Source organism: Dermochelys coriacea, chromosome 26, assembly GCF_009764565.3.
Source record: "Dermochelys coriacea isolate rDerCor1 chromosome 26, rDerCor1.pri.v4, whole genome shotgun sequence".
Lineage (NCBI taxonomy): Eukaryota > Metazoa > Chordata > Testudines > Dermochelyidae > Dermochelys > Dermochelys coriacea.
In genome coordinates this window covers 3277204-3301391 of record NC_050093.1, presented here as the reverse complement: position 1 = coordinate 3301391, position 24188 = coordinate 3277204, and the positions used below count along the sequence as shown (strand labels likewise).

Below are 24188 nucleotides of genomic sequence, written 5' to 3'. Positions count from 1 at the left end.
ATACCCAACCACAGCAGCATTGTGCTAATGAAAAAAACTGGGAAGTGAAAGGGGCCAGAAGCAAAAAATGAAATTGCACATGTTAATTCCAGTGTCCGAGTTGAATGAAGTGCAAGTTGTAAACAAACTGCATCAATAGTGGCAAGTAAACTCACTTTTTAAATGGTGTCTTCTGACTAACGGGTTATGACTAGTCATCTTAGGTCAATATGATGATAATTATCTTTATAATGTCCCTGGAACCAATTGGCTTTGTGAATTATGAAATTACAGGAACCGCTCTTGACCATTCCTTGCACCTCAAAGGTCTCGCTCTAAGCCGTTTTTGCAGAGATAACTAGGCAAATCAAATTTGGGAGACCTGCAATCTCCTTTCTCCTCCTCCAGAAACACACAGAGGGTCAGATACCCCAAGGGCTTCCATCTTGCACAGTTGCTTGCATTTGTGCAAAAATGAGTGTAAAATGCTGCCTTTGTGATATGGTAGCATTCTATTCCCACTTTATATTCCTGCAGCTAGCATCATCATCATCAGAGCTTCTCCAGTTTATACTCGCTGAGGATCTAGCCCTTTTTCTCAAAAGTGTAAATTGCTGTACCAGGTGTAAGGCATTGAGAATCAGGACTAGATCTAACAAGTTTCTGGATCTTTGGATTATTTATTTCTCCAGATTGTGGCTTTGCTTGCACTTCAATTTGCAGTTTCCACAAGTGATACTCACACTCTTCTTCCGGTGACTGGCAGGTAATGATTTTCTCCAAGGGGATACCCATTCCCTGCTCCCTTGGAGATGGCACAAATCCTCCATTGGGGGGGTTGGGGGAGACCAAACCCTATATGCATTTATGTGGTGTATGCACCTCCATCCTGGGAGCACCTATTAGAATACCAGAAGAAGGCTTACTTTATTACAGGCTTAGTTTACTGAGACAATAGGTGTCAGGAGGGTGATGATTAGAGCTCTGGGAAACAGAAAAAGCTTCATCTCATCCTGTTTTTTTCAAGCTGGACTTTTGCTTATTTCGCCCATGTGCCATGCAGTTTCTCAATGTTGTGACAACCTATGCCAGCTATCAAGTCTTTAGAGCAGGCAAATCAATTACCAGAGATGACACGTAACTGTTGATAGGGGAAAGGCACAATTTAAAAGGTTCTGGTGATATACAGCAGGGTTCAGGGCAGAGCATCTAAACCCTGGCAAAAATCGGGGGCAGGGAGGTGTGTGTGTGTTCACATGTGAACCTGTGTGCCCCCCACGTGTCGCCTCTGTCAGTTACATATACCTTGGTACGGCAAATGAGTTCACCGATGAGCTGAAAGAGACTCTGTTCTCTTTCCAAGGGCCCTTGGCAGCTCAGACAGTAAGAGCCTGATGCTTTTACTTCTAACTAATGTTACTGTTCCCCAATGGCTGGTTACAAACTCTGATTACTCCACACAACCGCAGTTCTCCTGGTAAAAGTCAATGCCTCTAGGGCTTTATTACCCCTGCTGGATTCCAAAAACTGGAGATGAAAACAAATAATATTTCCATTTGGATTGCTTATCATGGACATGTTTTGACACCAATCCAGCCAGAGATTTACTCACATGCTTAACTTTAAGCAGCCAGATCAATGGGATTGCTGTGATGCTGAAGGTTAGTATGCAAGAGCTTTTCTGGGCTGGGTCTTTAAAGACAGGCTATGTCTTCGCTGCAAAAAGAAGTGTGTTTTTACATTGACGTAGTTGTATTATGGTAGCTAACAGTGTAAAATCCCATTGCAGACAAGACACAGGTAATTTTTAACCTTGATTTAGGTAGTTGAGGTCAATCTTACACTCTTCAAATGGGGATTCTCTCAGCTACATCAAGGTAAAAACCACAGTGCCTTGTATCCACCAGGATTTTACATCAAGATAGTTGTCTCGAGTTAGCTCAACCAACGAAAAAAGCACAGGGTTGGGGGGTTTTTTGTAAGCAAAGACAAAACCCCACAAGACAAACCTGTAAGTCCTGACAGCCCGTTTTTAGCCTGGTTGGACAGAGTTGAAAGGTGTGACAAGCTGAAGCTGCATGCTATATTCATCTCCCTTCGGCCTTCTTCTGGGGAGCATTTCACAAGGCACAACTTTGCTCACTGATCACTTAATTCTGTGTCAAGCGGTACCAGGTTCAGCTACTGCATCCAATTCTGGGCAGCACACTTTAGGAAACATGTGGAGAAATTGTAGAGAGCCCAGAGGAGAGCAACCAAAATGATAAAAGGTTTAGAAAACCTGACCAGTGATGAAAGGATAAAAGATCTCGGCATGTTTAGTTTTTCTGAAGAGAAGACTGATAGCAAACCAGATAACAGTCTTCAAATATGTTAAGAGCGTTTGTAAAGAGGACAGCAATCAATTGTTCTCCATGTCCACTGAAGGTTGGACAAGAAGTAATGGACTTAATCTGCAGCTAGGAAGATTTAGGTTAGCTATTATGAAAAACTTTCTAACTGTAAGACCATGAAGCTCAGAAATAGGCTTACAAGTACTATGAAGGGGACTGAGGAAAAAAGGGTGTTTCTTTGGGTCTTCCACTGTACATAGAATCATAGAATCATAGAATATCAGGGTTGGAAGGGACCCCAGAAGGTCATCTAGTCCAACCCCCTGCTCAAAGCAGGACCAAGTCCCAGTTAAATCATCCCAGCCAGGGCTTTGTCAAGCCTGACCTTAAAAACCTCTAAGGAAGGAGATTCTACCACCTCCCTAGGTAACGCATTCCAGTGTTTCACCACCCTCTTAGTGAAAAAGTTTTTCCTAATATCCAATCTAAACCTCCCCCATTGCAACTTGAGACCATTACTCCTCGTTCTGTCATCTGCTACCATTGAGAACAGTCTAGAGCCATCCTCTTTGAAACCCCCTTTCAGGTAGTTGAAAGCAGCTATCAAATCCCCCCTCATTCTTCTCTTCTGCAGACTAAACAATCCCAGCTCCCTCAGCCTCTCCTCATAAGTCATGTGCTCTAGACCCCTAATCATTTTTGTTGCCCTTCGCTGTACTCTTTCCAATTTATCCACATCCTTCTTGTAGTGTGGGGCCCAAAACTGGACACAGTACTCCAGATGAGGCCTCACCAGTGTCGAATAGAGGGGAACGATCACGTCCCTCGATCTGCTCGCTATGCCCCTACTTATACATCCCAAAATGCCATTGGCCTTCTTGGCAACAAGGGCACACTGCTGACTCATATCCAGCTTCTCATCCACTGTCACCCCTAGGTCCTTTTCCGCAGAACTGCTGCCGAGCCATTCGGTCCCTAGTCTGTAGCGGTGCATTGGATTCTTCCATCCTAAGTGCAGGACCCTGCACTTATCCTTATTGAACCTCATTAGATTTCTTTTGGCCCAATCCTCCAATTTGTCTAGGTCCTTCTGTATCCTATCCCTCCCCTCCAGCGTATCTACCACTCCTCCCAGTTTAGTATTATCCGCAAATTTGCTGAGAGTGCAATCCACACCATCCTCCAGATCATTTATGAAGATATTGAACAAAACGGGCCCCAGGACCGACCCCTGGGGCACTCCACTTGACACCGGCTGCCAACTAGACATGGAGCCATTGATCACTACCCGTTGAGCCCGACAATCTAGCCAGCTTTCTACCCACCTTATAGTGCATTCATCCGGCCCATACTTCCTTAACTTGCTGACAAGAATGCTGTGGGAGACCGTGTCAAAAGCTTTGCTAAAGTCAAGAAACAATACATCCACTGCTTTCCCTTCATCCACAGAACCAGTAATCTCATCATAAAAGGCGATTAGATTAGTCAGGCATGACCTTCCCTTGGTGAATCCATGCTGACTGTTCCTGATCACTTTCCTCTCCTCTAAGTGCTTCAGGATTGATTCTTTGAGGACCTGCTCCATGATTTTTCCAGGGACTGAGGTGAGGCTGACTGGCCTGTAGTTCCCAGGATCCTCCTTCTTCCCTTTTTTAAAGATGGGCACTACATTAGCCTTTTTCCAGTCATCCGGGACTTCCCCCGTTCGCCACGAGTTTTCAAAGATAATGGCCAAGGGCTCTGCAATCACAGCCGCCAATTCCTTCAGCACTCTCGGATGCAATTCGTCCGGCCCCATGGACTTGTGCACGTCCAGCTTTTCTAAATAGTCCCTAACCACCTCTATCTCTACAGAGGGCTGGCCATCTCTTCCCCATTTTGTGATGCCCAGCACAGCAGTCTGGGAGCTGACCTTGTTAGTGAAAACAGAGGCAAAAAAAGCATTGAGTACATTAGCTTTTTCCACATCCTCTGTCACTAGCTTGCCTCCCTCATTCAGTAAGGGGCCCACACTTTCCTTGGCTTTCTTCTTGTTGCCAACATACCTGAAGAAACCCTTCTTGTTACTCTTGACATCTCTTGCTAGCTGCAGCTCCAGGTGCGATTTGGCCCTCCTGATATCTTTCCTACATGCCCGAGCAATATTTTTATACTCTTCCCTGGTCATATGTCCAACCTTCCACTTCTTGTAAGCTTCTTTTTTATGTTTAAGATCCGCTAGGATTTCACCATTAAGCCAAGCTGGTCGCCTGCCATATTTACTATTCTTTCGACTCATCGGGATGGTTTGTCCCTGTAACCTCAACAGGGATTCCTTGAAATACAGCCAGCTCTCCTGGACTCCCTTCCCTTTCATGTTAGTCCCCCAGGGGATCCTGGCCATCTGTTCCCTGAGGGAGTCAAAGTCTGCTTTCCTGAAGTCCAGGGTCCGTATCCTGCTGCTTACCTTTCTTCCCTGCGTCAGGATCCTGAACTCAACCAACTCATGGTCACTGCCTCCCAGATTCCCATCCACTTTTGCTTCCCCCACTAATTCTACCCGGTTTGTGAGCAGCAGGTCAAGAAAAGCGCTCCCCCTAGTTGGCTCCCCTAGCACTTGCACCAGGAAATTGTCCCCTACGCTTTCCAAAAACTTCCTGGATTGTCTATGCACCGCTGTATTGCTCTCCCAGCAGATATCAGGAAAATTAAAGTCACCCATGAGAATCAGGGCATGCGATCTAGTAGCTTCCGTGAGTTGCCGGAAGAAAGCCTCATCCACCTCATCCCCCTGGTCCGGTGGTCTATAACAGACTCCCACCATGACATCACTCTTGTTGCACACACTTCTAAACTTAATCCAGAGACACTCAGGTTTTTCCACAGTTTCGTACCGGAGCTCTGAGCAGTCATACTGCTCCCTTACATACAGTGCTACTCCCCCACCTTTTCTGCCCTGCCTGTCCTTCCTGAACAGTTTATAACCATCCATGACTGTACTCCAGTCATGTGAGTTATCCCACCAAGTCTCTGTTATTCCAATCACGTCATAATTCCTTGACATCACCAGGACCTCCAGTTCTCCCTGCTTGTTTCCAAGGCTTTGTGCATTTGTATATAAGCACTTGAGATAACCTGTTGATCGCCCCTCATTCCCAGTATGAGGCAGGAGCCCTCCCCTCACAGACATTCCTGCCTGTGCTTCCTCCCGGTATCCCGCTTTCCCACTTACCTCAGGGCTTTGGTCTCCTTCCCCCGGTGAACCTAGTTTAAAGCCCTCCTCACTAGGTTAGCCAGCCTGCTGGCAAAGATGTTCTTCCCTCTCTTCGTAAGATGGAGCCCGTCTCTGCCCAGCACTCCTCCTTCATGGAACACCATCCCATGGTCAAAGAATCCAAAGCCTTCTCTCCGACACCACCTGCGTAGCCATTCGTTGACCTCCACGATTCGACGGTCCCTACCCAGGCCTTTTCCTTCCACGGGGAGGATGGACGAGAACACCACTTGCGCCTCCAACTCCTTTATCCTTCTTCCCAGAGCCACGTAGTCCGCAGTGATCCGCTCAAGGTCATTCTTGGCAGTATCATTGGTGCCCACGTGGAGAAGCAGGAAGGGGTAGCGATCCGAGGGCTTGATGAGTCTCGGCAGTCTCTCCGTCACATCACGAATCTTAGCCCCTGGCAAGCAGCAGACTTCTCGGTTTTCCCGGTCAGGGCGGCAGATAGATGACTCAGTCCCCCTTTTCAATTTTTGAAAATTCATCTAAGTGCAAAAAGCCACTTCATGACCCATTGTCATGAGTGTTGTTTAAAAAAATGAAAGCAAAGCCACAAATCTTTGTTGGTCTGTAGAAACAGCAAAAGTTTCTTCCATGTAAGAGGCTGATAGATCCCTAAAACTTTTGCAGAAAATTCAGCTGCTTTAATTTCTATCTTGTCCCTCAAAGTAGCTGAGTTTCCCATAATATGGGACTACTTACGGCACAGTTCTCAACTTGGGGATCAAGACCACCCTCCTTTTCGTTAGTCTACATGGAAGTTGGGGTGGGGGTTCTGTTCCAAAACTTATCAGAAGGGTGTGCTGAAACTTTTTTTTGTTGTAAGATGGGGGTCACAAGATGGGAAAGGTTGAAACTCTCGGGTATATTGCAAAACATTGGCACTTTTCCCTCTCAAAGCCATCAGGAGGAGATGCCAGGTTACCTGGGGAAAAGAAAGGCCTTGTGTGCTCAAACCCAAATACTGTATCAGAAAGAACATTGGCAGCAAAGGAAAGAGTTAGGAAATGACTTGCCAAGGGCAATGCTTGTTATATGTAACTGTCTCTGTTCCTCAGTGGCTTCAGAGTACAAGCCTCCCTTCAGGACTGGCCTTTCCAGAGGAACAGTAAAGGTGTCATTGTCTGCGGTTAAAGGAACCAGCATAGAACTGTAGAATGGGTCATTAAGTGTGATGCTTACTCTAAACGTTTAAAAGTTGGCGGTGATTCTTCTAGTGAAGCCCTTCAACCTATGCCCTCTAAAAAGCATTCAACTAGAACCAGTGTGATATTCATTTGCCTTTTGCTAGTCTAATTAGAGAGGCCTGGCCCTTATCCAGCACCAGCTGAAGTCAATGGAAGGATTCCTACTGACTACTCTAGAAGTAGTCAGCAGATATTAAAGCTAGTCAAAATGTTGTCTGTCAAAGCATTTTTTTTCTGTGAAAAAGCTATTTTTGACTAAATTGAGAATATTCACTGAAAGCTTTTTGTTGAAATATTGGAAAAAAATACTGCATTGTTCACTTTTGGCGATTCTTCTCCCCACACTGCCCAGTTCTTTTCTTGACCTTTCTTTAAATTTTCCCCTCCTTTTTCATTGAGGAAAAAAGCAGAGAAAAATGGGATTGGGAAAGAGATAAGAAATTGAAAAAAATATTTAAAAAATTAATTTCAGTTGGTTTCATTTAATTGACAAAGCAACAAATTCAGTGTTAGATTCTGAACAAAACAATTTCACAGAAAATACATATTTCCCCTCCATCCCTAGTAGATATGTTCTAATTCATATGAAATCTGATTTATTGGATTGTATGGACAAAAATGGAAACATCTCTGATAAATGCAGCCCAGTGTAACACTTACCCATGTCCTGGAACCCTAGGGGTGGGCCTAGAAATGACTAGAGTTTGCCTTAGTATGGGAGAGTAACATTCTTCTGAAGTCCTAACATCACAACCAGCAGAACTCCCCGTGTTCTTACCAAGTAAAATATAGATATAGCTACAGATGCAGTTAAACAGGGGGAAGAAACTATTACATTTAAAAAATTAAATTCTGCAAACAAGACCAGTGTGAACTTTAAGCTACCTGAATCTCTTTCTCCTACTTGGTCTCTCAGCAGCTTCCCTAGTAAGATGCCTGCTTTTGCAATGCCTTGATCCCATGATCCTGGTACTTCCTAGAACAAAGCAAAGTACAGGTGCCTTACATTCCCAGATTCCTGCACCTTGCAAGGCCCTATACATGAGGGATCCACTCGATTCTCTCTCCTTGGTACTTGACCAAAAACCACTCCCTTTTCCCATATAATCTTGGAAGTTGAGCATATAAATCATATTTTGTTGCAGACAGATTTTCAAAAGAGGTGAGCACCCATCATTGGTACCAGAAGAGTTCAGCTCCCATTTATGCACTAAAGTAAGGGGCTGGACTTCTGAGCAGGCTTAGCATGTGGGGAGCACACTGGCTACTGTGCTCTGTGGAAAATCTGCCCCTAACTGGATAGATGATTCCAATGTGGAGAACGTGGGATTTTCATTAGTGGACCTTCGTGATCCGGATTATCGGCACATTGGCTAGCATAGCTATAGTTAAGATTGTTCTGTATCAGCAATTTACCGCACAATCGTGTTTTCAAGGATTTATTACTCGGTCATAGAAATTGGCTTTGAAGCTGAAATCTGATACACATCAAAGATTCTGCTGGGGAACATTTTTTTATTATTATTCTCATGTTAAAACAAAAAAACCCTCACTGTTTTAATATTACAGAAAGGAAAGAAGTTGAAGTTTATTTTGTTTTAGATGACTTTTTCCAGTGGTTCTGTAGAGTAGCTTTTTGTTTGTTTGTTTTGTTTTTCAAATAGCCACTTTCATTGAAGCCATTAGCCCATTATAACAGACAAAGGGCCAAATTCCCAAAGTAACTCCATTGAAGTCCATGTTCTAGATACTTAGCTGGTTTAAACTGGAGCAGTTTCATTGAAATCAATAGGTCAGATCTCCAACTTGTGTAAATCAACATAACTCAATTGAAACCAATGGTCAACATCCCCAGGGGTTGTAACTCTATTGACGTCAAAGAGATGCCAGCCAGTGTAAATCAGCATAATCCCAATGAAGTGAACAGAGCTACACTGATATATACCAGCTGAGTATCTGGCACAATTGGTTCAGAAATATGGATAAAAAAACATTTACATTCTTGCTCTTCCTTACAGTCCACCATGACATGCTAATCTATAATCAGATTGAATCCTTTAGATTGTCTCTTTGTTATATGTACTTGTGGCACCTTAGAGACTAAAATTTATTTGAGCACAAGCTTTCGTGAGCTACAGCTCACTTCATCGGATACATTCGGTGGAAAATACAGTGGGGAGATTTATGTACACACACACACACACACACACACACACACACACACACACACACAGAGAGAGAGAGAGAGAGAACATGAAACAATGGTTTTTATCATACACACTGTAAGGAGAGTGATCACTTAAGATGAGCCACCACCAGCAGGAGGGGCAGGGGAGGAGGAAAACCTTTTGTGGTGATAATCAAGGTGGGCCATTTCCAGCAGTTAACAAGGATGTCTGAGGAACAATGGGGGGTGGAGTGGGGGGGAGAAATAACATGAGGAAATAGTTTTACTTTGTGTAATGACTCATCCCTTCCCAGTCTCTATTCAAGCCTAAATTAATTGTATCCAGTTTGCAAATTAATTCCAATAAAGCAGTCTCTCGCTGGAGTCTGTTTTTGAAGTTTTTTTGTTGAAGGATAGCCACCCTCAGGTCTGTAATCGAGTGACCGGAGAGATTGAAGTGTTCTCCGACTGGTTTTTGAATGTTAGAATTCTTGACGTCTGATTTGTGTCCATTTATTCTTTTACGTAGAGACTGTCCAGTTTGGCCAATGTACATGGCAGAGGGGCATTGCTGGCACATGATGGCATATATCACATTGGTAGATGTGCAGGTGAACGAGCCTCTGATCGTGTGGCTGATATGATTAGGCCCTATGATGGTGTCCCCTGAATAGATATGTGGACACAGTTGGCAACGGGCTTTGTTGCAAGGATAGGTTCCTGGGTTAGTGGTTCTGTTGTGTGGTTGCTGGTGAGTATCTGCTTCAGGTTGGGCGGGGGCTGTCTGTAAGCAAGGACTGGCCTGTCTCCCAAGATCTGTGAGAGTGATGGGTTGTCCTTCAGGATAGGTTGTAGATCCTTGATGATGCGTTGGAGAGATTTTAGTTGGGGGCTGAAGGTGATGGCTAGTGGCGTTCTGTTATTTTCTTTGTTGGGCCTGTCCTGTAGTAGGTGACTTCTGGGTACTCTTCTGGCTCTGTCAGTCTGTTTCTTCACTTCAGCAGGTGGGTATTGTAGTTGTAAGAATGCATGATAGAGATCTTGTAGGTGTTTGTCTCTGTCTGAGGGGTTGGAGCAAATGTGGTTATATAACCCCACTAACATGATACAGTTCTGTGGCGACCTAGAATCCTATTTTCAACGTCTCCGACTCAAGGAATATTTCCAACACACCTCTGACCAACATATTAACCCACAGAGACCTTCCTACCAACACTAGAAAAAGAAACATTCTGGGTGGACTCCTCATGAAGATCGAAACAGCAGACTGGACTTCTACATAGAGTGCTTCCACCGACGTGCACGGGCTGAAATTGTGGAAAAGCAGCATCACTTGCCCCATAACCTCAGCCATGCAGAACACAATGCCATCCACAGCCTCAGAAACAACTCTGACATCATAATCAAAAAGGCTGACAAAGGAGGTGCTGTCGTCATCATGAATAGGTCGGAATACATACAAGAGGCTACTAGGCAGCTCTCCAACACCACTTTCTACAAGCCACTACCCTCTGATCCCACTGAGGGTTACCAAAAGAAACTACAGCATTTGCTCAAGAAACTCCCTGAAAAAGCACAAGAACAAATCGACACAGACACACCCCTGGAACCCCGACCTGGGGTATTCTATCTGCTACCCAAGATCCATAAACCTGGAAATCCTGGACGCCCCATCATCTCAGGCACTGGCACCCTGACAGCAGGATTGTCTGGCTATGTAGACTCCTCCTCAGGCCCTAGGTTACCAGCACTCCCAGCTATCTTCGACACACCACTGACTTCCTGAGAAAACTACAATCCATCGGTGATCTTCCTGAAAACACCATCCTAGCCACTATGGATGTAGAAGCCTCTACACCAACATTCCACACAAAGATGGACCACAAGCCGTCAGGAACAGTATCCCCGATAACGTCATAGCTAACCTGGTGGCTGAACTTTGTGACTTTGTCCTCACCCATAACTATTTCACATTTGGGGACAATGTATACTTTCAAATCACTGGGTGGGTACCCGCATGGCCCCACAGTATGCCAACATTTTTATGAAAAAAGAAAAGGAGTACTTGTGGCACCTTAGAGACTAACATTTTTATGGCTGACTTAGAACAACGCTTCCTCAGCTCTCATCCCCTAATGCCCCTACTCTACTTGCGCTACATTGATGACATCTTCATCATCTGGACCCATGGAAAAGAAGCCCTTGAGGAATTCCACCATGATTTCAACAATTTCCATCCCACCATTAACCTCAGCCTGGACCAGTCCACACAAGAGATCCACTTCCTGGACATTACGGTGCTAATAAGCGATGGTCACATGAACACCACTCTACATCGGAAACCTACTGACCACTATTCCTACCTACATGCCTCTAGCTTTCATCCAGATCACATCACACGATCCATTGTCTACAGCCAAGCTCTAAGATATAACCGCATTTGCTCCAACCCCTCAGACAGAGACAAACACCTACAAGATCTCTATCATGCATTCTTACAACTACAATACCCACCTGCTGAAGTGAAGAAACAGATTGACAGAGCCAGAAGAGTACCCAGAAGTCACCTACTACAGGACAGGCCCAACAAAGAAAATAACAGAACGCCACTAGCCATCACCTTCAGCCCCCAACTAAAATCTCTCCAACGCATCATCAAGGATCTACAACCTATCCTGAAGGACAACCCATCACTCTCACAGATCTTGGGAGACAGGCCAGTCCTTGCTTACAGACAGCCCCCAACCTGAAGCAAATACTCACCAGCAACCACACACCGCACAACAGAACCACTAACCCAGGAACCTATCCTTGCAATAAAGCCCATTGCCAACTCTTTCCACATATCTATAAAGGGGACACCATCATAGGGCCTAATCACATCAGCCACACTATCAGAGGCTCATTCACCTCCACATCTACCAATGTAATATATGGCATCATGTGCCAGCAATGCCCCTCTGCCATGTACATTGGTCAAACTGGACAGTCTCTACGTAAAAGAATAAATGGACACAAATCAGACGTCAAGAATTCCAACATTCAAAAACCAGTCGGAGAACACTTCAATCTCTCCAGTCACTCGATTACAGACCTGAGAGTGGCTATCCTTCAACAAAAAAACTTCAAAAACAGACTCCAGCGAGAGACTGCTTTATTGGAATTAATTTGCAAACTGGATACAATTAACTTAGGCTTGAATAGAGACTGGGAAGGGATGAGTCATTACACAAAGTAAAACTATTTCCCCATGTTATTTCTCCCCTCATCCCCACCCCCCACTGTTCCTCAGATGTTCTTGTTAACTGCTGGAAATGGCTTACCTTGCTTGTCACCAAGAAAGGTTTTCCTCCTCCCCCCACCCCTCGCTGCTGGTGATGGCTCATCTTAAGTGATCACTCTCCTTACAGTGTGTATGATAAAACCCATTGTTTCATGTTCTCTGTGTGTGTATATAACTCTCCCCACTGTATTTTCCATCGAAGGCATCCGACGAAGTGAGCTGTAGCTCACGAAAGCTTATGCTCAAATAAATTTGTTAGTCTCTAAGGTGCCACAAGTACTCCTTTTCTTTTTGCGAATACAGACTAACACGGCTGCTACTCTGAAATTTGTTATACGTGTGTGCACTCCCTAGCACAAGCTGCTGGAGCCTCAGGCACCACCACAATAATAAAATAATTAATTACAAAAAATAAATGATCATTAATCCTTTTGTTTCCAAGCTTAGTCCTTTTATTTCCTCAGCCTTTTCCAGACTTTGCTTGTCAAATGGAAAAAAAAAAGGACAAAACAAAAACCCTTGCCTTTTTTCATATAACAAAACGGGATGTTGCAACCCATCTGCTCTGCAATTTGCAGGGCATCTCAGCCCACCAGCTGACCTGCCTCTGAGAGAGACAATTGGAATTATCTTTATGTAGCTGCCTTACCAGTGGCTTGTGGTGCTAATGTTTGCATCTTTGGTACATAAATGTGGTAATTAGCATTCTAAAATATGCAAAAGTGGGTAAAATAACAGCCATATCTTCTGGAGTCAAGACATAAGAAAATACATTTGATTGATTTTTTTTAAAACTCTTCTGTATCTTTATAGTTTTGGCTTTGCTGCCTCAGAAATTTTGTTTAAAAACAAAACAAAACAGCTGAAAGCATGGCCCACAGGTTACACACTTTCATCCCTTTGAAGCCAGTGGGAAATCCTATGCAATTTAGCTAAGCCAAAGGAAAGACCTCCCGGACAAAAGGTAGGTGCTTTTTATCAGAGATGTAAAAGGAGGCATGCTCACTGCTAGACAAGGCACCCAGGGAGAAAAAGGAGGTGTTTAATGAAGAGGACAGGGCATTCAGAATCTGTTTCCTTACATTAATAAAAAACATGAACTAATCAAGCAATGCGGGAGCAAATGACAGTGCTGGCTCAATGCAGACCCATTGTTGGGTTTAGCGCGTGTGCTTCTTACACCCCTTTTCCTTCCTTTTTTGTCAAATAAAAATAAGTATTCAGAAAATAACTTGGATTCACAATGATGTCTCACTATGGGGAGTTGCTCAGGACATGGCAAATGGAGCTAAAATTTAATTCTGTCAACGCATGTCCATACAACATATTGAAGGAGGCACCTCAGAGTGACTTGTAAGATTTTTAACCACCTTTAATGTCCCTTCCCATGGAGTTACAATTGCTAAATTAACCTTTGGTCAAGAAGCCCAATTGTTTGCAAATAGTCTCCATCATTTGAATGTTATGACTTGAGAGCTGCATTTGAGTTCTTGAGTTGAATATAAAGATATCACTCAGCCTGGAAATTATGGGGGGGGGTAATTTGTCATTGTGAAAGATGATTATTTTCTACTCTTTGGAGTTAGGATTTTTTTTATAAAACACAAAAACTTTACTGAACAGGTAATGGGGAATCCAGTCTGGAGACAGAGGACATCTATCTCTCTCTACTTTATAGCCAATGGTTACACAAGTGGCCCCTGATTCTGAGTGCCTCTGTTTTTAGATACCCAACTTGGGTATGTTAGCTTTGATTTCCAGAAATGCTAAACCCCCACCAGTCCAGCTGATGTTAATCGGAGCTGTAAGTACTCAACTACACTGAAAAGCAGTTGCCAAATCCCTGAAGTGGTGTGAAAGACAGCTTGAATGTGCAATAGGATTTTGTTTACCCTTTTAATTACAAACAGCTTCATTCATGGAATAATAAAATTCCACCCTTCCATAGCACCTCCCAACACAGGATCTCAGATAGGTTTGCAAACTCGGATGGAGCCTGACAATACACCAAGGAGACAGGCAGAATGATTATCCATACACATTTTACAGACTCAGGACATTGAAGCAGCTTACTCAAGTCACACACAGAGTCATGGCTTCAAATTTCACGCTTGAACCACTAAATCCAAGAAGAAAAGGAGTACTTGTGGCACCTTAGAGACTAACAAATTTATTAGAGCATAAGCTTTCGTGAGCTACAGCTCACTTCATCGGATGCATTTGGTGGAAAAAACAGAGGAGAGATTTATATACACACACACACAGAGAACATGAAACAATGGGTTTATCATACACACTGTAAGAAGAAAAGGAGTACTTGTGGCACCTTAGAGACTAACAAATTTATTAGAGCATAAGCTTTCGTGAGCTACAGCTCACTGCATCGTAATGCATCCGATGAAGTGAGCTGTAGCTCACGAAAGCTTATGCTCTAATAAATTTGTTAGTCTCTAAGGTGCCACAAGTACTCCTTTTCTTTTTGCGAATACAGACTAACACGGCTGCTACTCTGAAACTAAATCCAAGGAATCTTTCAGTCCCTCTCTACAAGTTCTGGTTTAGATTCACAAGCTACCTTTGCCCTCTCTCTGGTCAGAAAGATTCAGTGGGAATTGCACCTGATTTTTTCAGGGCTGAATTTGGCCCACGAAGGAGGAAGGAATTTTACAAAACAAACGAACAAACCATTTAATGTGAAAAGACATTTTTAAATAAGATTTTTAGGTTCCTCAGTCCATTTCCCCCCACCTCTGACCCTTTTCTCTTCTTGGCTTTCTCAGCAACAATAAAAAGTGCTCCTATACCTGGAGCAGATCAAACTGATGATCTTATGGCTCCCACGGGGGAATTGCCTCACATGCCTGGAGAGTCTGAAGTTTCCCCAAAGGCTCAGCAGTTCACTGGGGCGTATTTCATCTGGTTCATCATTGCAAGCCTAAAAGAGCAAACAGTAGAAGACTGAAAGCTTTGAGGGGGGAATTGGCTGCACGACTTCTCATCTCTGCGAAAACGGCTCCGGGCAACTGAAATGAGAGAGCCTTGTGCAGCTCATTTCTCCCAATGGGCCGGGGAAAGCAAGGAAAGAACTGTGACTATGTGCTGCCCCTTGTCCCGGCTGGAATGCAGAGTTACAATCGTGCCCACAGGGAAAGTCTCCGAAATCGGAAGGTTTGGAACAGGACGTCATATTAGTTTGTTCAAAATATTTTTAGTAGATATCCAGATATGAAGTTCATTTTTTGTATTAAAACCGTCAGCAGTTGGGTTGTTGCATATAATGATCCCTACGAGACTTATAAAATAACATCTTTCATGTGAACTTCCCGCACACACACACACACACTTTTTTGTTGTTTTTTCTCCCTGAATTTCACTTAAACTTGTATAATGAGGATCTGTTTTTTCCTGTTTGTTTGGCTGGTTTGGTTGATAGTACACTCTTTTGCTGAGAAGACACCAAAAAATCGGTGCATGTTTGAGGGGGAGAGAATGGAAGAGGATGCTGTATTGTTATGGGGATGATAGATTATTATTTTCAAAGCTCTGAAGAGAGAGACTCAACTGTGTCCACTTTGATTTATGTTTGTTCATTCGGTGATTCAATAGGAAGGTCAGGTGAGCCTCACTGAAATGTTTTGTTATACATTTTCTCTAGTGAGAACAATGAAAAGCCATTTGCCACCTCCCTCTCTTGCAACTTGTAATGCCAGATAGGCACATAGAGAGCACCTGCTCCCAGCATTCTGGAGAGACTAGCAAAATATTATCGCAAAACAATGGCAACTTGAGGACACCTCACTACAGCCAAGTGTGTTCAATGTTCACTAGGTCGTAGTGACCTTTTAACCATCCTGATCAATAGAACCTCTTGCTCAGTTACTGCAGCTGGCTCAGAACGGTGGCTATCCAGCTACATTGGTTCACTGATGCTGAGATTCAGAGCTATTACCACTACAGGGCCTGATCCTCCCGAGCGCTGAGCATCCTCAGCTCTCCACACCAATAGCTGAGGGTACTCAGCCTCTTATGGGAAAGTCTTCAGAAATTTAATAAACTATCAGAGAATTGTGTCCCTGCTATAGGATGTTACAGCATGGTTAAATGAAATGACTATTATTTATCTATTATTTATTTTGAATCAACAGGAAAAAAAGCTTTCCCCAAGGGCAAGATATTCTATAGTTGCTACTGCAGGGTTTCTTGTACCTTCCCTCTGAAGCAATTGGTGCTGGGCTAGAGGTATCACCACTTTTGATTCTGTCAGATAATTTCCATATACTTAGGGCCTGCAGGCACCAAATAAAGATCGAGGCCCCATTGTGCTCTGCACTGTACAGACACACAGTAAAAAATAAATTCCTGGCCCAAAGAGTTCGCAATTGAAGTTATGGAAAGATGCAAAAGGTGAACGAGACAGAGAAGGAGGTAGGGAAAAGATGAGGAGGAAGTAACAGTAAAACAAGCTGGCAAATGTACATTAAACAGAGGTTCAGTTCACTTGGTTTGCAATTATGTTATTTTCTATTAACTTCTGTGGGCTTATAGAATGGTTTCTATAGAAACTCGATTAGTTTAATCTTTCTTCAGTTCTGTAAGACTTTTCCATAAAGGGTGCTGAACAGATTCTGGCCTATTATGTGTGTGTATACTCATTTACTATAATGGAAAGCACCAGTAAGACATGGAGTCAAGAGACAGTCCACGTATCCACAGTTGTAGTCTTTATCTCTAAACACAAAACTAGGATGGATGCCAAATAATCCATTTTGAACATCCGTAACACTCTTCTCACTTTAGGCAAGTGAAATTGTTCAGCCTTATGCTAAAGCCACAAGAGAAGGTAAATACTGACTGACCCCAGACTGGATGACAATGGCTCTATGAAGCCATCACCTATGAAAAATGCCTATCACTATCTGGGCTGGCTATCTGGGCTGGAAGACTATCATGCAATAAAGTACAATTGGAGTCAACTGAATTGTCTTTTCAAAATTTCATAGAAAAAAAGGGTAATAATTTTCAATGAAAATTTTCACAGAAATTCCAACCCATTTTTCTGCCAGCTATGAACAGAATAGAATAGAATCTACCCAGAACCATGTTAATTTTGAGTGTGTGCATAAAATACATTATGAAAAAAACCCAGAAAATATGAGAAATAAAAGTGAAATTTTAGACATAATATTCTCTTAAACATAGCTCAGCAACAGGGATTTTTATTTGAAGTGCTGGGGCCCTTGAGCCGAAATGAAAATATATACTATAAATACTTTCTATCGGTTCTTCATCATGATTTCTGACAACTTGTTAGTAGTGTTTTTGGAGGGACCTCTCTGAACTAAGAAGGTTTTTGAATTTGATTCTCTTTTAAGTGACTCTGTCATCCCTTTCTGTGAAGATCGGAGACTCAATTAGGCAACTGTTTCAGCAGGGGTTCCTCAGTTCTTTGAATGCTCAGCATGTAAAAGGGGAGGAGAAAAGAAGAAGTCATCCCAGATCAAAACTCTGCATTGTGTTTTAATTTGACCTTTCTTACTCATGAGTCTTGTTCAAGGTCATCTGGAGAGTTGTTGAAATGTCTTGTTGGTTGAAAACAAATTGTAACACAGTAATTGGCATGTTTGATGACAGGCATGAAAGTCCATGGAAATCAAAGGAAATCCACCCATTCCATGGACGTCAATGGGCTGTGGATCTGACTCTTTATGAGACAAGATCCCATTTTATAGGATGACCTTAAATTTGTATCAGAAATACTTGCATACCTGCCCATGTTCCAGCTCACTTGTGTAGCGTACATTTCAGGGTAGAATGTAATGTACTGTATGTGAAAGTCACCCCTGTGCAGGAGCGGGCAGATGTTCCAGTCAAGTCCCACTTCAGATTTAAGTGAGACTTAAAATTATGCATATGAATTTCACCCACTGGGAACATGGAGAAAGCTCCACATGACTTTGAATGCTGAACTTTCCACAGAAACTTCAATGCTTCAAACAGTCCATTGCTTTAAAAAAAGGAATATTTTTAAGAAAAGCTGCACTTTAACTGAAGGGAGACCAACAGCTACCTATGGCCAATATGTTATGGACTTAATCAGTCCACGTACATAGAGGGCACATAGGTTATGTTAAAGACTCTGGAACCGAGGAGACAGGAAAAACTGACTGGATCCAGCTTTCAATCAAGGTGGCAAAAAGTGGACGAGACACTGTTCTAAATACCTGAGGGATCAGAAAGGAAGTTTCATTGGATAAGGTGCTTATTATCAGAGCCAAAAGTCTAGTTTTGTGGGTTTTCAGTTAATCTATTACACAATAAACCACAGGATTCCAATACTGACTGCAGCACTTCATGATGGCTATGAATATATTTGATTTATGATGAGCATTTGCTCTATTTTTCTGATAATTCTATTACTTGAGTTCAGAGAAGGTTTATGGACTGGAAAAACCTCAGATGTGGTCATGAATGTTTGATGCCTCCACATATAATGTTATTGCTCTAAAGTGATGCCATGTTAGAATTATTGCATTCAGACAGTCTGTGGTCACACCACAGGCCAGTGAGAGCACTTGGAGGCACATTAAAAATTATGTACTTTCTATCCTACTGGATTTTTTTCCCCATTGAAACTGGCTCTTACTCATTCTGCGTGCTCTTATGGATGGCTGTGTTGGTCTTAACTGAGAAAAGACTGAGACTTTCTAGAGTGCATAATGAGCTACTATTGGTTATGATTCTGTGTACAGCATTTAAAAACTAGCCATGTGCCAGCCCATTTGAAGGTACACTCCACTTTTTTGCAGTCATTTAGGATGATGGAAGAAGAAAGATTGCATAGAGATATGCAGGATTGTTTCAGTCTATGGATATTAGAATAATTTACCATTCAGGCCACTCACTAACTGGCATGTTTGATTTAGAATACGTATTGGCTACCTCACATCATTGTCTATCAACCCACAGACAACCCTATCTTGAAGATCCAGATAACCTCTAGTTAGTAGTGTACACACATCACTTTATGAGAAATGATTTGCCAAATGATAAGAAATGAAGAGGACTTTGATGAACTTTGGTGGTCAGAGTTAATTCTTCCCAAAAACTTTCAAAAGCAGTCACAACAGTTATCGACCATTCTGACTGCAAATTTGGATTGACCTGTATTACAGGAAACCACAAGACTAGAGCTGGATCTAATGTATACAAGTCCAGAATTCTGTTCTGGACCTGAATTTCCCCAAAATTTCAAAAAGTGTTCATAGCAATATGAAGTTTGGATCTGGATTTGCTAGAGTTTGGAGACTTTCAGATGCAGTGATTTGGTTTTGGACCATCTCTACTTGCAATATTTGCATTTTGTGGATTACAAGTCTTGGCTGTATTAATACCGCTCATCAACACCATAGGGGCTATCGAGATAAGCAGATGAGTGCCCCCCCATAACATCATCAGCAAGACATGACATATGGCAAAAAAAAACCCCACAGCTATTTAGGGAACTTTTTACAGCCATTTTCTAGATATAAGGATTTCCATCCCGAAATGGGATGGTGTAGGGTGAGCCAGCAAAACTGGATTTTTCTGTATTTTTTTCTCTATCCCAGCAGCATCATGAAACACTTAAAAAAAACAGAATAGTCATAGGACAACAACTTGGCCACTTAATCCCACTTTTCAGCTTACAACACACAGTTAATTAGAAAGGTTTGTCTTTTTTCTCGCTCCATGTTTTCCTCCTGAAGATGGATGCTCCCACACTCACTGGATCTAATGCAAGATTTTTGCAGCTTTCTATAACTGCACACTTGGCCAACCTTAGCTTCTCTTCATGTCTCTGTTATAAACTACCTGGAGATTTCATTTCTGACAGCTACTTGTATGTTCATGAATAAAAATCTACTACACTGCAGGATTTCAGTTTTATAGTGTCTGGCTGGATTGCACTTATTTAGGTAGAATGCAATCAAGCATGACTGTAAAAAAAAAAACAACCCACAATGTGGTTCCTCCTCCCACCCCATATATTACAAGCAGCAACCTCCACATTCAAAAAAGCACACACATACAAGATACGGAGCTTTTCTGAAATTGAACATGCTCTTATAAGAACTAGTTCAAAGCATTATGGATCCCTGCAATTGGTGAGATATTTCTGGGTCAGGAAGCAGATGTGGTGCTTAGTTATCTGCACTTTATTATTTATTTCTTTGAGCACTGGTTCAAGTATCTACGAATAATCTAGCTCCAAACCTAGAAATTAACCTTTGAAGGTCTTTATGTCCTAACTGTGTAGTTGCCAGTCAGGATTTGAGTTTAAAAAGCAGATCAGAAATAGAGGAAAGTGATAGAATCAGTTAGTTCAGTCTAAGATTCATGGGACCAGAGAAGAAGCCTGCATTTCTCCGATGGACCCTGACTTAGTCAGACATGAGATTGATTGCTAGCTACTTATGGATTAGACAACTGAAGTCCTGTCCCCTGGGCGAACTAGAGAAAGCACCACAAAATAAACAAACACAATATTGGCAAACCCAAGTATTAAAAAAATCATGAGTCAAGTCCCGAAAAAGCATGAGATTGACTTTCAAATCATGAAAGTTGAAAAATAATACCAATAATACTTTTTATTTACCTTTTGCTTTTGAGTTTTTGGACACACGCAAGTCATATTTTCACATTATCCAATTCATCCCCATGACTATGAGGTAGGTAAACGTGTGCTGTGCATTGTGTACATTAGAAAAGCACTGGATAGGAAATGACCTTTCCCGTTCCTGGAACCTTTCATCCCAGGATTTCAAAGTAGTAGTGTTACATTTTATGGCAGGGTAAAACTAAGAAGCAGCAAGGTAAAGTGATCAACTAGGACCATGTAGCAAGTTAAGGGCAGAGCCAGGAAAAGACACAGGTATCCTCATTTCTAGCCACCTGTTCTAACTATTAGACCTAACTCCTCTCTCAGTGCCAGGGATGGAACACAGGAGTCCTGATTCGGAGCCACCTGCTTTAACCACTAGCCTCCACAGCCTGTCCTTATGATATTGACAGGAATTAAATACCTCTCTCTCTCTCCCTTTTTTTGCAAGAACTCTACCGCCCTCTCTATAAATCACGCAGTGCACACATTGCTCATGTGGCTATGGAGCGCTTGCTCTCAGCTCTAACAAGCACTAACAGGGCTCAGTCTGATTATAGCCAAGTGACTCACAGGATATTTTGTTATTGCAACGTTACTTTTAAAATACTTCAGTCATTTTTGTCATTATTTGTCATGGCAACGGCAATTGGTGCTTTTCTTTCCTGGCCTTCCCATTAGTTTCACTCTAAACTCTCTGCTCATTTCACTCTCTGAACAAGGGGGGTATTTATTTGCCATCCTATTCGAGTCTCAGAGTGGCCTTGGCTCCCTTCATGTGTTCTTGGCATTGAGTTGCAGTCAGAGCCCAGCAGATTTTCCTCCCCATTAAATACAGGAGCTGGGTAGAGATCAAATTGTTCACACAACAGCATGTTGGTAGGGACAGTGCCAAGATTTTGCCGACTCCCTGACATCCCATTTCCTGCCCACCTGTATGGGAGGGGAAGCAGCAGGCCCAGCTGTGGCTGCTTCCCCCATCCTTCCCTCCACCCCCAGCTTCTACTTATGCTGCAGGTAGCCCATGCAGAGAAATAAAGGGACTCCTTACATGCATGTTTTTTTGCTGCAGGAATGTAGTAAGAGCCACAATTTGACCCTTAATGATCTCAGCAGAAGGTCCTGGAGTGGTGGTCTAAGGCAACTCAAAAAGAAAAGGAGTACTTGTGGCACCTTTGAGACTAACTAGTGACTCTTAATAGGTTATGTCTACACCACAGAGCCTATGCTGGCATAGTTACGTTGGCATAGCGATTCCAATATGGTCTCCTAGTGTAAATGCAACCTCCCAACAACAAAAGGAGTTTTTCTACCAGTGTAGGAACACCACCTCCCCAAACAACATTAGTTATGCCAACAGAAGCACTGTTCTGTTGGCATAGCAGCATCTACACTGGGGATTTTCTCGCCATAGATGTGTTGGGTAGGGGGTCTGGCCAATACATCTATGCCACTGTAAGTTTTAAGTGTAGACCACATCTTTACTTTCTCTTTGCATTTGTAGATGTAGCATTACAATGAATTTCCATCCATATAGCTCACCATTTTCATTCCTCAGAGCAGAAGTCAGGAAGAATGTTGATAAACTGAAGAGGGTTCAGAGAAGAGCCTTAAACATCATTAAAGGATTAGAAAACCTGCCTCAGAGTCAGAGAGTCCAGGAGCTCAATCTATTTAGTTTAGTATAGAGAAGGTTAAGGGGTGACTTAATTATAGTTTACAGAGTACTTATGTGGGGAGCAAATATTTTAAAATGGCCTCTTCAACCTCACCTAGAAAGGTATAACATGATCCACTGGCTGGAAGTTGAAGCTAGAGAAATTCAGACTGGAAATAAGGCATACACTTTTAACAGGGAGTGTAATTAACCATTGGAACAACTTATCAAGGGTGATGTTGGATACTCTATCACTGACAATTTTAAAATCAAGATTGATGTTTTTCTAAAAGATCAGCTTTAAGAATTATTTTGGGGAAGTTCTGTGGCCTGTATTATACAGGAGGTCAGACTACCTGGATCACCTTCTAGCCTTCGAATCTAGGAATCACATACTATTGTAATACTATTAGATAGGCTCTGTTCTGCAGTGTTTGGATATATAGTCCTTCTGCTAAGACATTTATCTGGTTGTGGATTTTAATCCTAAATAATGCCTAGTACTTGGGGTAGGCACTTAATTTATTTGTTTAAATTTGATAATCTGAAGAAGACCCTAAGAGCTACAAATTTGGCACTGAGAGAGTCTGAAGAATTTAAATAAAGCAACATAATACTACTAAAAACATCAAACCAAAAACATGCCATAAAGCTGAGTGAGTAATCACAAACTCCTGTTTAATTCACTGGTGCAGAGCAGTGGACATCAGAGTGCAGTGAGAACAGATGGTTCTTAGAAAGGATTTAATAATACTCCTCAGCACTTTTCACTCTCAATGTGTTTTGAAAACATTAACCAATTAAGCTCACTTATTCTCTCTCCCATAGTATTTCTCTACTTCACAGGGAGATTGTGAAGTTAAATATATCAAAGATAGTGAGGTGCTTAGATGCTACAGTACTGGGTGCCATATGAGGATAGATCGAATTTATTTGTCGGTCTACATTTTCAAAAGTGACTTGTCATTTTGGGTGCCTAATTAGGGCATCTGCCCTTTGGAAACCAAGTTCCTTTAAGGTGGCCACCCATTGACTGAGGAACCCAAAATGACAAGTCACTTTTGAACATTTGGGTTGTTGTCCACATTTTACATATAAGGAAACAAAGAAGTTAAGTCAGAGGTCTCAACTGGAGGAGCCTCAAACTTTCTAGGGGGGCATGGTGCACCTTCTGATAATTCTGTAATTATAGTAAAAGTGGCCAGCCAAGTGCCAGGCTGCAAAGCCATGCAGTCAATTCTCTCACTGACTGACATTGGCAGCATTAATATAGGTCACGTGTTTTTGTTGTACCATTTGACTTGCTTTTTGAGTGATTTGCACTGTGTTTCCAGAACAGACACATTGGTAATGTTATGTGCCAGTATCCCTCTCACTACTGTAAGGGGGCGTGGGCTTCATGTAAAATTTTTTTAAAAAAAACCTAATGTGGGGCATGATTCAAAGAAGGTTGAGAAACTCAGGGGGTAAGTGACTTACTCAAGGACACAGTCTAGAGCCAGAGCTCCTGAACTCTATGTAGGCCAGTGGACAACGGCACCTCTCTCTTTACAAGTAAAGAGTGGTAACAGGCAAAAAAATGTGAGCGTTTGAACAAAGTGAATTAAAAAAATCAGTGATACGAGTGCAAACTGCTTTAACTCTCACAGACAGGATGTTGTGGCAATTTTTCCATGTAATCTTGCTCT

General features: G+C 42.4%; 1 long non-coding RNA gene across 2 annotated transcripts in view; it reads right to left on the bottom strand.

Annotated features, from left to right (window-relative positions):
* Positions 1 to 24188, bottom strand: part of LOC122457565 — a 65145-nt gene that overhangs the window by 17100 nt on the left and 23857 nt on the right. Inside the window, exons 3-5 of one of the 2 annotated variants that reach the window (XR_006277167.1) lie at positions 7641 to 7731; positions 1592 to 1695; positions 140 to 878 (exon numbers count right to left, since the gene is read on the bottom strand). This is a non-coding gene — a long non-coding RNA (uncharacterized LOC122457565). Of the gene's footprint in view, positions 1 to 139; positions 879 to 1591; positions 1696 to 7640; positions 7732 to 24188 lie in introns of those variants that run through there. The other variant, XR_006277166.1, reaches the window with a different exon arrangement.